The sequence below is a fragment of the Lissotriton helveticus genome, assembly GCF_964261635.1.
Source record: "Lissotriton helveticus chromosome 1_1 unlocalized genomic scaffold, aLisHel1.1 SUPER_1_unloc_23, whole genome shotgun sequence".
NCBI classification, from domain to species: Eukaryota; Metazoa; Chordata; class Amphibia; order Caudata; family Salamandridae; genus Lissotriton; species Lissotriton helveticus.
In genome coordinates, this window is record NW_027611663.1 from 206,427 (window position 1) to 223,521 (window position 17,095).

Sequence of the window (17,095 nt, forward strand, 5' to 3'; positions counted from 1 at the left end):
CAACTTCTCTGCTTGCCCAAATACTTTGAGCAAGTATAGACAAGAACCCATCATCAATGGTTTGAAAGTTGAAGCTTTTAGAGACACAGGGGCTAGCATCACCATGGTGGCTGATGGCATAGTCCCCTCTAAGCAACTTTTACCTGGTGCCACATACCAGGTTACAAACATTGATGGAATCCAAACGAATCATCCCATGGCAGTAGTAAGTCTCAGCTGGGGAGGTGTCATTGGCCCAAAGAGAGTGGCAGTGTCACCAAACTTGCCTGTAGACTGCCTACTTGGTAATGATTTGGAAATCTCAGCCTGGGCTGAGGTTGAACAGGAAATCCATTCTAGAATGGTAAATTCCAATGGAAAGGTTAGTGGGGCTGTAATGGCTACAGCCCCAATGCAAGATGTCCTTCCTGAAAAGGTTGGTAGGGCTGAGAAACTCTCTGCCCCATCTTTAGCAAAAGCTCTTCCTGAACAGAATAGCAAAGCTGTTATGATAACAGCAGAAACCCAAACTGAGTCTCCTCCTGAAAAGGTTGGTGGGGCTGTGATGGCCACAGCCCAAACTCAAACTGATATGTGTGTTGTGAAGCCTGAAATGATGGATAACTCCACACAAACTGAGAGCATGGAGGAGGAAGAGAAATCTCCCCCTCACCAGACTTTAGGACAGGATCAGCCTCCTCAGGGAACTGATCTTACCCCTGATGAAGGAACTGCCCCAGAGGTTGTTAGGCCTGGCCTGACAGAGCCTCTGATGGCGGTGGACCCTTCTCAGGTGGGACCCAGTCTGGAGCAGGTAACCTGCCCCTCTCTACCTTGCCTTAGCCAGCCCAGGGCTGCAGAGGACAAGAAGGACAGTGAGACCCAGAGGGCCCCCTGTCAAATGAAGCACCCCCATCAAAAGATTAGGTGCACCAAAACTAGTAGCCCTAGTAAGGTGAAAACTTTAAAAACTCCTGAGGGAGCCCCCTTAAAAACAGTTAGGGACCTCCCACAGATGGATTCTGTTGGGCACAGCCAAACCTGGGACCCAAAGGGCCCAAACCTGAACTGTCCCTCCAGCAAGCCAAACAGAGGGAACCAGCCTCCAGCTTTAGGTAGCCAGAGGTTGACCCTGAGAGCACAGTGCAACTCAGTTAAAGAGAGAAAGGCACACATGGTGGAAGATAATTGGAGGAAGCTAAGCCCTAAATTAGTAGAGCCTCGCTTCAGTACTCCATATCCAAACCAGCCTTTAACTTTGCATAAACACACCCAAGTTAGTGATTCCCTATGGTGGAGACCCTCTGATACCCCAAGGGTGAGGGACTGCTTAGTGGACCATGAGACAGGGGGTACCCATGCTAGTGCAGGTACTTCCTTATATGGCCACTCAGGCAATATAGGCTTACCTGGCCAAGGATAGCCTTATCTCCTTTCGTTTGGGGGGGGGTTATGTAGGAAGGTGGCTACCTGACTATGGTTACCCCAGATTTTTTGCCTGTGTTTAGCTGGTTTTTTGACTTAGTTGACCTGGTTCCCTGCTAATCAGGGCCCCAGGCCATCTGCTCTCTCTGTAAAATGGATTCCATGTACCCTAGGTACATACCAATTGGAAATGGACTCCTTGTCAGCCCCTGTAGAATGCACTATAGGTGCACAGGGCATAGGGGCCACTAAGGCCTACCAGGGGCTGCAGCAAATCTTTTGCCACCCCTGGCTGGTTCTTAAATTGACACAACTGGCTGATCCCTCAGCTAGGGTAAGGTGGTGTACACACCCCTTGCTTAGATATAGTATACCTATGTCTAAACCTATATCTGGACACATGTAAACCTGTGAGCCACTCCTATAGTCAGGCCTCACCAATCCTGGAGGCTGGGTGCATGGTTTTATGTGAGATGGAGCTCTAGCATGAGCTGAGCCTGTCTGCAGCCGTCGGGAACAAATCCCTAAGCTGTTTCAGGATAATGCCATACCATATACTATTAAGTGCCTTATAATCCTCGCGGTTATTTAGCAACTTTGGTTTGGCTTTATCAAAACATGTCGTGTAAGGTGTCATACGCTTTGGAATACCATCCCCTCGCCAGTTCTGGCGACGGGGATGGCATTCCACCCCTCTAGAGGGGTAAGACATGTTACTTCACTTTAATGCGGTTGATTTCTCCAAAGGCCTTAAGATCCACAAAATGGATGCCTCTGCCACAGACAAATGTCTGGACCCCTGGAGCTGACCGAAACTCAGTCAAGGGGGTCCTGGACAAAGGGTTTCCTGTCACAGGAGGGTGTCACCGCCCTCCAGACAGGAGATAGTGTATTGTAGCAGGGAGGTTTGAAAGAAACCAGACACTGCCTGGGGTGCACAAGGCTGCCCCTTGCATAATCCGGCCAAACCGGTTCTGGGGCACTCCAGCCCTCGTGCCAGGGCGGCCTGGATCAAAGGAAGGGGGTGTATCCACCCACTTCCTGGGTCCCACCCATAGGAGGGGACCTAGCAGGTAATCACGCCCACCAGATTCGAATAAGAGTGGGAGCAGTGCCAATGCACATTAGATTTCCTGGAAGAAACATTTGAAACGATATTCTGGACCCTTCGCCCTCCATCTCAACGTGGAAGCCCGAAGAATCTCCCTTGTGGTCAAGGAGTGACCACCCTGCAGCAGCAGGCACCATCCAGCCCTCGACGTCTACTTGGTTGCAGTTCCCGCCGGAACTCGAGCGACTGAGATCGACGAGATCAAGCCTGCCCAGCTTCTAACAGCCCGATCCACAGTCCCTGCAAAGCTGAGACCCGTGGAGGCGACCGGAAGCGTGGGGCACGCCATCTTGAAGTGACCACGAGACGCTGACCGTGCAGCCCACGAGTGACCCTCGAAGCTGTACACCGGGGTTTGAGAAGCCCCCACCCTGAGCTACTCCTGAGCCGAAGTTCAGCCCTCCACACTCGACGAGTGCTGCGTGGGGCCCTTTGGCACGATTTGGCTCAACGCGTTGGCCCGGTCACTTGCCAGCTGGCTTGTGGTCCCTGTGCCGACGAACTACAAAAGAAGACTCGTGATTCTGGTTGCTCCAGATCCACACCAGCTCCCCTGAAAGGGAGCCCCGACTCTGACCTTCCTGGTCCGAGTGAGACGCCATCTTCCAATCCCGCGTGGATTGCTCTTACCAAGGCTTGTTTGCTCCAAACCGGAAGCCGACTGCACCGACGGTGAGAGCCTGCGTGGGACAGATCGTGACCTGCTCCTGGACGTCGCAGATGCCCCAGAGCCCACGTGACAGCGAAGAGAAGCGCCTCGACGACCACCTGATTGCGCCCGACATTGCCTGGTTCCGTCCTGGTTCCACCCTGGTCACTGCTGAGTGACCCAGACTCTGTCCCCTCTGCTTTCAGGTACTCTACAACTTGAGTCCACCCTTGGACTCCACCGGACACTTCGTCTTCACCCTGCCTGCAGCCCTTTCAGCTCCAAGCACCAAGAGCCTGCGTGTCAAAACCCGACGCCACTTCGACCCTGTGCACCCACTTCCTGTGGGTGAGGTAACTTTGCTCCGCCGGTGTTCCCACACTGGTGCACACCTCTAGGGTCTGTGTGTTAAGTTTTGTTCCTCTAGGTTCAGCGGAAGTGTCCTTAAACTTTAACTATTTGACTTTTACGCACCATTGGTTAACATTGGTGCATGCGTGCGCTTTCCGCACATCTCCCGAATCCCGAGGGCCATTCCCGACTTCAGCATTGCTTGTCCTGACTGCTCCCAGCGATTCCCTAGGCCCTAGGCCTAACCACTGTTCGAGTGGCCTCTCTTATACCACTTGTTTAGTATATGGTTTGAGTGGCCCCCCGCCCTCATCCATAATTGTGCAACTTGTATGTTTAAACAGTGCTTTTGATTTAACGCTTGTGCCCCTTTATTCATAAAGAATACTGGGGATTGTTTTTAGTAATAAACACATATATTTTTATAATATATACTTGTGTGGTGTCCTTTCATTTGGTATTACAGGATTGTATGTGGTAAAACAGCTCGCTTAACACGACCTCTTAAGTTAAGCCTTTAGGCTGCTTAGTCCATGCTACCCCTAGGATAGCTTGTCTAATAAGGTTGACTTACAACCAGACACCATAAGGGGATTGTTTGGTCAGGTAGTAGGTGGTTCCAGAATTGGAAACATCCCCTACCAGGCCAACTTCTCACAACAATGAACTGTTTGGAGTAGTCAGGACTCTTTAGGATAGGTGCAGAGCACATGGCCTTCTTCAGGTCTTCAAATGCCTTCTGACAGCTAACTGTCCACTGAACCTTTTTTGGCATCTTCTTGGATGTCAAGTCATTTAATGGTGTCACTATAGACCCATAGTTTTTCACAAACTTTCTGTAATACCCAGTCAGGCCCAAGAAGGCTCTGACTTGTGTCTGGGTAACTGGAGGAGCCCAGTCCTGTATGGCCTGGATTTTGCTTTCCAGTGGCTGAACCTGGCCTCCACCTACTAGGTGGCCCAGGTATACAACCTTACTCTGCCCTATCTGGCACTTGGTGGCCTTGATAGTTAGGCCTGCCTTTTGCAGGGCCTCCAAAACTTTCTTCAGGTGGATCAGGTGATCCTCCCAGGTGGAGCTAAAGACAGCAATATCATCTAGATAAGCTGCACAAAAGTCATCCAACCCAGTAAGGACTTGGTTCACCAACCTTTGGAAAGTGGCAGGTGCATTCTTCAAACCAAAGGGCATTACCACAAACTGATAATGTCCACCAGGGGTAGAGAATGCTGTTTTGGCTTTTGACTCCTCAGCTAGTCTGATTTGCCAGTAGCCAGCTGTCAGATCAAATGTGCTCAGAAACTTGGCAGAAGCCAATCTGTCAATGAGCTCATCTGCTCTTGGAATGGGGTGAGCATCTGTCCTAGTGACAGCATTGAGACCCCTGTAATCCACGCAAAACCTCATTTCTCTCTTACCATCTTGGGTATGAGGTTTTGGCACCAGGACTACTGGGCTGGCCCATGGGCTCTCTGATGGCTCAATCACTCCAAGCTCCAACATCTTTTGCACCTCAGCCTTGATGCAATCCCTGACATGATCAGGTTGCCTGTAGATCTTATTCTTGACAGGCAGACTGTCACCAGTGTCCACAACATGGGTACACCAGTCAGTTTGGCTGGGTGTGAGTGAAAACATTTGCCTGTGAGCCTGCAAAACTTGTCTGCAGTCCCTCTGTTGCTGGTCAGTGAGGCTGCCTGCCAAGGCTACTCCATCAACTGAACCATCATCAGGGTTCTGAGAAAGCAGGTCTGGGAGAGGGTCACTCTCTTCCTCCTGTTCCCCATCTGTGGCCATGAGCAAGCTCATGTCCTCCCTGTCCACAAATGCTTTCAAGCGATTCACATGGATTACCCTGTGAGGGCTCCTGGGTGTTCCAAAGTCTACCAAGTAGGTGACTTCCCCTTTCTTCTCAATAATAGGATAGGGTCCACTCCATTTGTCTTGGAGTGCTGCTGGAGCCACTGGCTCCAGTACCCATACCTTCTGTCCTGGTTGGAACTCTACCAGTACAGCCTTTTGGTCATGCCAAGCTTTCTGCAATTCTTGGCTGGCCTCCAGGTTTTTGGATGCTCTTTCCATGTACTCAGCCATCCTGGAGCGGAGACCAAGTACATAGTCCACTATGTCTAGTTTGGGCTTTTTGAGAGGTAACTCCCATCCTTCCTTCACCAAACACAATGGACCTCTCACAGGGTGGCCAAACAAAAGTTCAAAAGGGCTGTAGCCAACCCCCTTCTGTGGGACCTCTCTGTAAGCAAAGAGCAGGCAGGGTAAAAGAATGTCCCATTTCCGCCTGAGCTTCTCTGGTAATCCTTTTATCATGCCTTTAAGGGTCTTGTTAAATCTCTCCACAAGCCCATTGCATTGTGGATGATATGGGGTGGTAAACTTATAGTTTACTCCACATTCCTTCCACATTGCTTTTAGATAGCTGGACATAAAATTTGTCCCTCTATCTGATAGTACCTCCTTAGGAAAGCCCACTCTTGAGAAAACTGCAATGAGGGCTTTTGCCACCACAGGTGCTGTGGTGGTCCTTAGGGGAATAGCCTCTGGGTACCTGGTGGCATGATCCACTACCACCAGTATGAATCTGTTCCCAGATGCTGTTTGGGGGTCCATTGGACCCACAATATCAATTCCAACTCTCTCAAAGGGGACCCCCACCACAGGTAGTGGTATTAGGGGGGCCTTTGTTGTGCCACCTGACTTACCACTGGCTTGGCAAGTGACACAGGAGCGACAAAACTCCTTGACATCCTCTGACATGTGAGGCCAGTGAAAGTGTGGAACAAGCCTGTCCCACGTCTTGTTCTGGCCTAAGTGTCCTGCAAGGGGAATATCATGGGCCAAGGTAAGAAGGACCCCCCTAAACTGCAGAGGTATGACCAACCTCCTGGTCATGCCAGGCTTGGGGTCTCTAGCCTCTGAGTAAAGGAGTCCCTCATCCCAATACACAGTATGGGTACCTTTAGCATCCCCAGCAGCCTCAGCAGCAGCCTGCTGTCTGAGGGGTTCAAGGGAAGGGCAATCTAATTGAGCCTGCCTCAGGTCTGCCCTTGAGGGTCCCCCTGTCCCCAGGAACTCAACCTGGTCAGGTTCAAGCTCCTCAGAGACAGTCTCCTCTTGGACTGCAGAATCAGTTTCCTCTGAAAGCTGATCCTCAACCTGGGGCAAGGTGGAAGGCGAGGCCTGTCCTCTCTTGCTCCTTCTCTTGGGTTGTGGCTGGTCTATTGTCTCAAGATCCACCACTGGTTCAGGAAGGCACTTCTTAGCCTGAGCCCTTGTCATGGCAAGGACATGCTCTGAAATCCCTAGCATTTCTGCATGAGTCCTGTACTCCACTTCTGACCATGCTGAGCTTTCAAGGTCATTGCCTAACAGACAGTCTACTGGTAGGTCTGCACTCACCACAACTTTCTTTAGGCCATCAACCCCTCCCCAGGAGAAGTTCACAACTGCCACACTATGGGAGGTAGTGGAGTTGCTTGCATTGGTTACTAGGTAGCTCTCTCCTAGTACAATCTGTCCAGGGTCCACAAAGCCAGGGGTCACCATGGTGACACTAGCACATGTGTCCCTGTAAGCTTGAGCCAGTTTCTCATTTATTAAGGGAGTCTGCCTGTATTTGCCCAGGTTAGTGGGGCTTACTGCAGTGGGCAACTCAATGTCCACATCATACAGGAGAACTGCCTGTGTAGGGACTCTGACTAGGCCAGATCCTACTTCAATACCCAGGGTCAACCCAGCTACACCCTTGGACTGTGTTCCACCACTGCTTACTGTACTTGGGGTTGCAGTTGCTTTAGGAGCTGTAGTGGTGGGAACTGGATTTGCCTTGGTGCACTCACTGCCCCAGTGTGAAACTGATTTGCAGGTATTGCACCAAGGTGTCTTTGAACCTTTGTTCTTCTTCTTCTTGTTACCAGTTTGGGAACCACCCTCCTTACTATTAGTTTGGGGGCCTGAAGACTTCTGGTCTTTTTCTTTATCTTTCTGATTCTGATTACCACCCTTCTGGTCTGTTTTCTTCTGGTCACCACCTTGGTTCTGGGGTTTCTGCTTAATCCTTGTTCTGACCCATTTGTCTGCCTTCTTTCCCAATTCTTGGGGAGAGGTCAGATCAGAGTCAATAAGGTATTGATGCAACAGCTGGTTTGTACAGTTATTAAGGATCTGTTCTCTCATCATAAGATTGTACAATCCTGTATAGTCTGAAACTTTACTTCCCTGTAACCAACCCTCCAAAGCCTTAGTGGCACACTCCACAAAATCAGTCCAGTCTTGAGTCTGTGCTTTCTGGGTGTCTCTGAACAACAACCTGTATTGCTCAGTGGTTAGGCCATACCCTTCAATGAGAGCACTCTTCAAAACAGAGTAGTTTTTGGCATCCTCAGGTCTAACTGTGAGGAGCCTGTCCCTCCCTTTCTCAGAAAAGGAGTACCACAAAATTGCAGCCCACTGATTCTCAGGAACCTGCTGTACCATGCAGGCTCTCTCAAGAGCAGTCATCCATTTGTGGATGTCATCCCCTTCTTTAAAGGGGGGCACAATCTTGGTCAGGTTTCTATTATCATAGGCCCTGTCTTTTTCTCTTGGAAAATTGCTGCCACCAGTGACATCTAAGCCACTTAATTTCTGCTCTCTTGCCAAGGCAAGTTTAGCTTGAGCTAAGGTAAGCTTAGCTTGACTCAGGGCTACCTCCTCTCTCTCTATCTGGAGTCTGACAGCCCTCATTCTAGCCCTATGCTCAGCTTTCTGAGAAGCACTCATGCCTCTCTCTGATTCTCTGGAGGCACTAGAAAGATGAGAGTCCCCTGAGGGAGATCTCACTCTTCTGTTGCCTGGGAGAATCACATGTTGGGTTCTGGGGAGGTGCTGGCCCTCTCCATTCCCCAGTAGGTCCAAGTTGGCCTGGCTAAGCCTACCAACTGGAACCTGGCTACCCTGATCCTGTACTCCTAAGTCCTCAACCTCTGAGTCCTCATCCAAGTCATCATCATCCTCCTCTTCAAGGGGATCAACTACAGGGGGGTTCTCTCCATTTCCTGTTTCTAGGGAAGCTTCCTTTGCCTTCTCTAAGTCATCCTGTTCTAGGATTTCTACCAGGATTTGGCAGGTGGGGCTTCTGCCCCTTTTTAACCCTCTTGCTTTGCACAAGGCAATCAAGTCTCTGCGGGTTAGTTTGTCATATCCAAAAGTTGCCTGGGTAGGGTCAACTGTCACAGGAGCAGACCCTGAGGCTTTTCCTGTGTCAGACATGGTTACTAGTGAGGTGTAAGTGGTGCACTTACCTACACTAAGTGTTTTCCTACTGGACCTTGCTAGTGAGTTGTAGTCAGGGGTGTGCTACTCCCTTCAACCTACAACTACTAAGTTCAGTAGAACTTAATATGCTAAGCTTTTGATTTTATATGTACCTAGAGGTACTTGATGTGATCTTTCAATTTGATATAAAGATTGCAATGGTAAAACAACAGCAAGCTCAAATCCGCACCGCTGCTCACCAATGTGAGAAGTTGGCCTGGTAGGGGATGTTTCCAATTCTGGAACCACCTACTACCTGACCAAACAATCCCCTTATGGTGTCTGGTTGTAAGTCAACCTTATTAGACAAGCTATCCTAGGGGTAGCATGGACTAAGCAGCCTAAAGGCTTAACTTAAGAGGTCGTGTTAAGCGAGCTGTTTTACCACATACAATCCTGTAATACCAAATGAAAGGACACCACACAAGTATATATTATAAAAATATATGTGTTTATTACTAAAAACAATCCCCAGTATTCTTTATGAATAAAGGGGCACAAGCGTTAAATCAAAAAGCACTGTTTAAACATACAAGTTGCACAATTATGGATGAGGGCGGGTGGCCACTCAAACCATATACTAAACAAGTGGTATAAGAAAGGCCACTCGAGCAGTGGTTAGGCCTAGGGCCTAGGGAATCGCTGGGAGCAGTCAGGACAAGCAATGCTGAAGTCGGGAATGGCCCTCGGGATTCGGGAGATGTGCGGAAAGCGCACGCATGCACCAATGTTAACCAATGGTGCGTAAAAGTCAAAGAGTTAAAGTTTAAGGACACTTCCGCTGAACCTAGAGGAACAAAACTTAACACACAGACCCTAGAGGTGTGCACCAGTGTGGGAACACCGGCGGAGCAAAGTTACCTCACCCACAGGAAGCGGGTGCACAGGGTCGTAGTGGCGTCGGGTTTTGACACGCAGGCTCTTGGTGCTTGAAGCTGAAAGGGCTGCAGGCAGGGTGAAGACGAAGTGTCCGGTGGAGTCCAAGGGTGGACTCAAGTTGTAGAGTACCTGAAAGCAGAGGGGACAGAGTCTGGGTCACTCAGCAGTGACCAGGGTGGAACCAGGACGGAACCAGGCAATGTCGGGCGCAATCAGGTGGTCGTCGAGGAGCTTCTCTCCGCTGTCACGTGGGCTCTGGGGCATCTGCGACGTCCAGGAGCAGGTCACGATCTGTCCCACGCAGGCTCTCACCGTCGGTGCAGTCGGCTTCAAGTTTGGAGCAAACAAGCCTTGGTAAGAGCAATCCACGCAGGATCGGAAGATTGCTTCTCACTCGGACCAGGAAGGTCAGAGTCGGGGCTCCTTTTCAGGGGAGCTGGTGTGGATCTGGAGCAACCAGAATCACAAGTCTTTTTAGGTAGTTCGTCGGCACAGGGACCACAAGCCAGCTGGCAAGTGACCGGGCCAACGCGTTGAGCCAAATCGTGCCAAAGGGCCCCACGCAGCACTCGTCGAGTGTGGAGGGCTGAACTTCGGCTCAGGAGTAGCTCAGGGTGGGGGCTTCTCAAACCCCGGTGTACAGCTTCGAGGGTCACTTGTGGGCTGCACGGTCAGCGTCTTGTGGTCACTTCAAGATGGCGTGCCCCACGCTTCCGGTCGCCTCCACGGGTCTCAGCTTTGCAGGGACTGTGGATCGGGCTGTTAGAAGCTGGGCAGGCTTGATCTCGTCGATCTCAGTCGCTCGAGTTCCGGCGGGAACTGCAACTAAGTAGACGTCGAGGGCTGGATGGTGCCTGCTGCTGCAGGGTGGTCACTCCTTGACCACAAGGGAGATTCTTCGGGCTTCCACGTTGAGATGGAGGGCGAAGGGTCCAGAATATCGTTTCAAATGTTTCTTCCAGGAAATCTGATGTGCATTGGCACTGCTCCCACTCTTATTCGAATCTGGTGGGCGTGATTACCTGCTAGGTCCCCTCCTATGGGTGGGACCCAGGAAGTGGGTGGATACACCCCCTTCCTTTGATCCAGGCCGCCCTGGCACGAGGGCTGGAGTGCCCCAGAACCGGTTTGGCCGGATTATGCAAGGGGCAGCCTTGTGCGCCCCAGGCAGTGTCTGGTTTCTTTCAAACCTCCCTGCTACAATACACTATCTCCTGTCTGGAGGGCGGTGACACCCTCCTGTGACAGGAAACCCTTTGTCCAGGACCCCCTTGACTGAGTTTCGGTCAGCTCCAGGGGTCCAGACATTTGTCTGTGGCAGAGGCATCCATTTTGTGGATCTTAAGGCCTTTGGAGAAATCAACCGCATTAAAGTGAAGTAACATGTCTTACCCCTCTAGAGGGGTGGAATGCCATCCCCGTCGCCAGAACTGGCGAGGGGATGGTATTCCAAAGCGTATGACACCTTACACGACATGTTTTGATAAAGCCAAACCAAAGTTGCTAAATAACCGCGAGGATTATAAGGCACTTAATAGTATATGGTATGGCATTATCCTGAAACAGCTTAGGGATTTGTTCCCGACGGCTGCAGACAGGCTCAGCTCATGCTAGAGCTCCATCTCACATAAAAACCATGCACCCAGCCTCCAGGATTGGGGAGGCCTGCCTATAGGAGTGGCTCACAGGTTTACATGTGTCCAGATATAGGTTTAGACATAGGTATACTATATCTAAGCAAGGGGTGTGTACACCACCTTACCCCAGCTGAGTGATCAGCCAGTTGTGTCAATTTAAGAACCAGCCAGGGGTGGCAAAAGATATGCTGCAGCCCCTGGTAGGCCTTAGTGGCTCCTGTGCCCTGTGCACCTATAGTGCATTCTACAGGGGCTGACAAGGAGTCCATTTCCAATTGGTATGTGCCTATAGCACATATGTCATTAATTTAGTGAGAGAACAGCAGGCTGGGGGTCTGATCAGCAGGCCCACAGCCTCAGTAGTCGAAAACCAGTGAAGCAAAAAGCAAAAATTTGGGGTGACCATAGGATAGCAGACCCTACTCTCCTACAGGGACCAAGCACAGCCGGGGTACCAAGCACAGCCTGGGGGACCAAGAGCAACCAGTGGGACCAAGCACAGCCTGGGGGACCAAGCACAGCCTGGGGGACCAAGAGCAACCAGGGGAACCAAGCACAGCCTGGGGGACCAAGCACAGCCTGGGGGACCAAGAGCAACCAGGGGGACCAAGCACAGCCAGGGGTACCAAGCACAGCCTGGGGGACCAAGAGCAACCAGGGGGACCAAGCACAGCCTGGGGGACCAAGCACAACCTGAGGGACCAAGAGCAACCAGGGGGACCAAGCACAGCCTGGGGGACCAAGCACAGTCTGGGGGACCAAGCACAGCCTGGGGGACCAAGAGCAACCAGGGGGACCAAGCAGAGCCTGGGGGGCCAAGCACAGCCTGGGGTACCAAGCACAGCCTGGGGGACTAAGAGCAACCAGGGGGACCAAGCACAGCCTGGGGGACCAAGCACAGCCTGGGGGACCAAGAGCAACCAGGGGGACCAAGCACAGCCAGGGGTACCAAGCACAGCCAGGGGGACCAAGAGCAACCAGGGGGACCAAGCACAGCCTGGGGACCAAGCACAGCCTGGGGGACCAAGCACAGCCTGGGGGACCAAGAACAACCAGGGGGACCAAGCACAGCCTGGGGGACCAAGCACAGCCTAGGGGACCAAGAGCAACCAGGGGGACCAAGCACAGCCTGGGGGGCCAAGCACAGCCTGGGGGACCAAGCACAGCCTGGGGGACCAAGAGCAACCAGGGGGACCAAGCACAGCCTGGGGGACCAAGCACAGCCTGGGGGACCAAGCACAGCCTGGGGGACCAAGAGCAACCAGGGGGACCAAGCACAGCCTGGGGGACCAAGCACAGCCTGGGGGACCAAGAGCAACCAGGGGGACCACGCACAGCCTGGGGGACCAAGCACAGCCTGGGGGACCAAGAGCAACCAGGGGGACCAAGCACAGCCAGGGGGGCCAAGCACAGCCTGGGGGGACCAGGAGCAACCAGGGGGACCAAGCACAGCCTGGGGGACCAAGCACAGCCTGGGGGACCAAGCACAGCCTGGGGGGACCAAGAGCAACCAGGGGGTCCAAGCACAGCCTGGGGGACCAAGCACAGCCTGGGGGACCAAGAGCAACCAGGGGGACCAAGCACAGCCTGGGGGACCAAGCACAGCCTGGGGGACCAAGAGCAACCAGGGGGGCCACACACAGCCTGGGGGACCAAGCACAGCCTGGGGGACAAAGAGCAACCAGGGGGACCAAGCACAGCCTGGGGGACCAAGCACAGCCTGGGGGACTAAAAGCAACCAGGGGGACCAAGCACAGCCTGGGGGACCAAGAGCAACCAGGGGGACCAAGCACAGCCAGGGGTACCAAGCACAGCCAGGGGGACCAAGAGCAACCAGGGGGACCAAGCACAGCCTGGGGGACCAAGCACAGCCTGGGGGACCAAGAGCAACCAGGGGGACCAAGCACAGCCTGGGGGACCAAGAGCAACCAGGGGGACCAAGCACAGCCAGGGGGACCAAGAGCAACCAGGGGGACCAAACACAGCCAAGGGGACCAAGAGCACCAGGGGGACCAAGCACAGCCTGGGGGACCAAGAGCAACCAGGGGGACCAAGCACAGCCTGGGGGACCAAGCACAGCCTGGGGACCAAGCACAGCCAGGTGTACCAAGCACAGCCAGGGGGACCAAGAGCAACCAGGGGGACCAAGCACAGCCTGGGGGACCAAGCACAGCCAGGGGGACCAAGAGGAACCAGGGAGACCAAGCATAGCCAGGGGGACCAAGAGCATCCAGGGGGACCAAGCACAGCCTGGGGGACCAAGCACAGCCTGGGGGACCAAGAGCAACCAGGGGGACCAAGCACAGCCAGGGGTACCAAGCACAGCCTGGGGGAGCAAGAGCAACCAGGGGGACCAAGCACAGCCTGGGGGACCAAGCACAGCCTGGGGGACCAAGAGCAACCAGGGGGACCAAGCACAGCCTGGGGGACCAAGCACAGCCTGGGGGACCAAACACAGCCTGGGGGACCAAGAGCAACCAGGGGGACCAAGCACAGCCTGGGGGACCAAGCACAGCTTGGGGACCAAGAGCAACCAGGGGGACCAAGCACAGCCTGGGGGACCAAGCAGCCTGGGGGACCAAGCACAGCCAGGGGGACCAAGAGCACCAGGGGGACCAAGCACAGCCTGGGGGACCAAGAGCAACCAGGGGGACCAAGCACAGCCTGGGTGTAGGAGAGTAGGGTCTGCTATCCTATGGTCACCCCAAATTTTTGCTTTTTGCTTCACTGGTTTTCGACTACTGAGGCTGTGGGCCTGCTGATCAGACCCCCAGCCTGCTGTTCTCTCACTAAATTAATGACACATGTGCTATAGGCACATACCAATTGGAAATGGACTCCTTGTCAGCCCCTGTAGAATGCACTATAGGTGCACAGGGCACAGGAGCCACTAAGGCCTACCAGGGGCTGCAGCATATCTTTTGCCACCCCTGGCTGGTTCTTAAGTTGACACAACTGGCTGATCACTCAGCTGGGGTAAGGTGGTGTACACACCCCTTGCTTAGATATAGTATACCTATGTCTAAACCTATATCTGGACACATGTAAACCTGTGAGCCACTCCTATAGACAGGCCTCACCAATCCTGGAGGCTGGGTGCTTGGTTTTTATGTGAGATGGAGCTCTAGCATGAGCTGAGCCTGTCTGCAGCCGTCGGGAACAAATCCCTAAGCTGTTTCAGGATAATGCCATACCATATACTATTAAGTGCCTTATAATCCTCGCGGTTATTTAGCAACTCTGGTTTGGCTTTATCAAAACATGTCGTGTAAGGTGTCATACGCTTTGGAATACCATCCCCTCGCCAGTTCTGGCGACGGGGATGGCATTCCACCCCTCTAGAGGGGTAAGACATGTTACTTTACTTTAATGCGGTTGATTTCTCCAAAGACCTTAAGATCCCCAAAATGGATGCCTCTGCCACAGACAAATGTCTGGACCCCTGGAGCTGACCGAAACCCAGTCAAGGGGGTCCTGGACAAAGGGTTTCCTGTCACAGGAGGGTGTCACCGCCCTCCAGACAGGAGATAGTGTATTGTAGCAGGGAGGTTTGAAAGAAACCAGACACTGCCTGGGGCGCACAAGGCTGCCCCTTGCATAATCCGGCCAAACCGGTTCTGGGGCACTCCAGCCCTCGTGCCAGGGCGGCCTGGATCAAAGGAAGGGGGTGTATCCACCCACTTCCTGGGTCCCACCCATAGGAGGGGACCTAGCAGGTAATCACGCCCACCAGATTCGAATAAGAGTGGGAGCAGTGCCAATGCACATCAGATTTCCTGGAAGAAACATTTGAAACGATATTCTGGACCCTTCGCCCTCCATCTCAACGTGGAAGCCCGAAGAATCTCCCTTGTGGTCAAGGAGTGACCACCCTGCAGCAGCAGGCACCATCCAGCCCTCGACGTCTACTTAGTTGCAGTTCCCGCCGGAACTCGAGCGACTGAGATCGACGAGATCAAGCCTGCCCAGCTTCTAACAGCCCGATCCACAGTCCCTGCAAAGCTGAGACCCGTGGAGGCGACCGGAAGCGTGGGGCACGCCATCTTGAAGTGACCACGAGACGCTGACCGTGCAGCCCACGAGTGACCCTCGAAGCTGTACACCGGGGTTTGAGAAGCCCCCACCCTGAGCTACTCCTGAGCCGAAGTTCAGCCCTCCACACTCGACGAGTGCTGCGTGGGGCCCTTTGGCACGATTTGGCTCAACGCGTTGGCCCGGTCACTTGCCAGCTGGCTTGTGGTCCCTGTGCCGACGAACTACAAAAGAAGACTCGTGATTCTGGTTGCTCCAGATCCACACCAGCTCCCCTGAAAGGGAGCCCCGACTCTGACCTTCCTGGTCCGAGTGAGACGCCATCTTCCAATCCCGCGTGGATTGCTCTTACCAAGGCTTGTTTGCTCCAAACCGGAAGCCGACTGCACCGACGGTGAGAGCCTGCGTGGGACAGATCGTGACCTGCTCCTGGACGTCGCAGATGCCCCAGAGCCCACGTGACAGCGAAGAGAAGCGCCTCGACGACCACCTGATTGCGCCCGACATTGCCTGGTTCCGTCCTGGTTCCACCCTGGTCACTGCTGAGTGACCCAGACTCTGTCCCCTCTGCTTTCAGGTACTCTACAACTTGAGTCCACCCTTGGACTCCACCGGACACTTCGTCTTCACCCTGCCTGCAGCCCTTTCAGCTTCAAGCACCAAGAGCCTGCGTGTCAAAACCCGACGCCACTTCGACCCTGTGCACCCACTTCCTGTGGGTGAGGTAACTTTGCTCCGCCGGTGTTCCCACACTGGTGCACACCTCTAGGGTCTGTGTGTTAAGTTTTGTTCCTCTAGGTTCAGCGGAAGTGTCCTTAAACTTTAACTATTTGACTTTTACGCACCATTGGTTAACATTGGTGCATGCGTGCGCTTTCCGCACATCTCCCGAATCCCGAGGGCCATTCCCGACTTCAGCATTGCTTGTCCTGACTGCTCCCAGCGATTCCCTAGGCCCTAGGCCTAACCACTGTTCGAGTGGCCTCTCTTATACCACTTGTTTAGTATATGGTTTGAGTGGCCCCCTGCCCTCATCCATAATTGTGCAACTTTGTATGTTTAAACAGTGCTTTTGATTTAACGCTTGTGCCCCTTTATTCATAAAGAATACTGGGGATTGTTTTTAGTAATAAACACATATATTTTTATAATATATACTTGTGTGGTGTCCTTTCATTTGGTATTACAGGATTGTATGTGGTAAAACAGCTCGCTTAACACGACCTCTTAAGTTAAGCCTTTAGGCTGCTTAGTCCATGCTACCACTAGGATAGCTTGTCTAATAAGGTTGACTTACAACCAGACACCATAAGGGGATTGTTTGGTCAGGTAGTAGGTGGTTCCAGAATTGGAAACATCCCCTACCAGGCCAACTTCTCACATTGGTGAGCAGCGGTGCGGATTTGAGCTTGCTGTTGTTTTACCATTGCAATCTTTATATCAAATTGAAAGATCACATCAAGTACCTCTAGGTACATATAAAATCAAAAGCTTAGCATATTAAGTTCTACTGAACTTAGTAGTTGTAGGTTGAAGGGAGTAGCACACCCCTGACTACAACTCACTAGCAAGGTCCAGTAGGAAAACACTTAGTGTAGGTAAGTGCACCACTTACACCTCACTAGTAACCATGTCCGACACAGGAAAGGCCTCAGGGTCTAGTCCTGTGACAGTTGACCCTACCCAGGCAACTTCTGGATATGACAAACTAACCCGCAGAG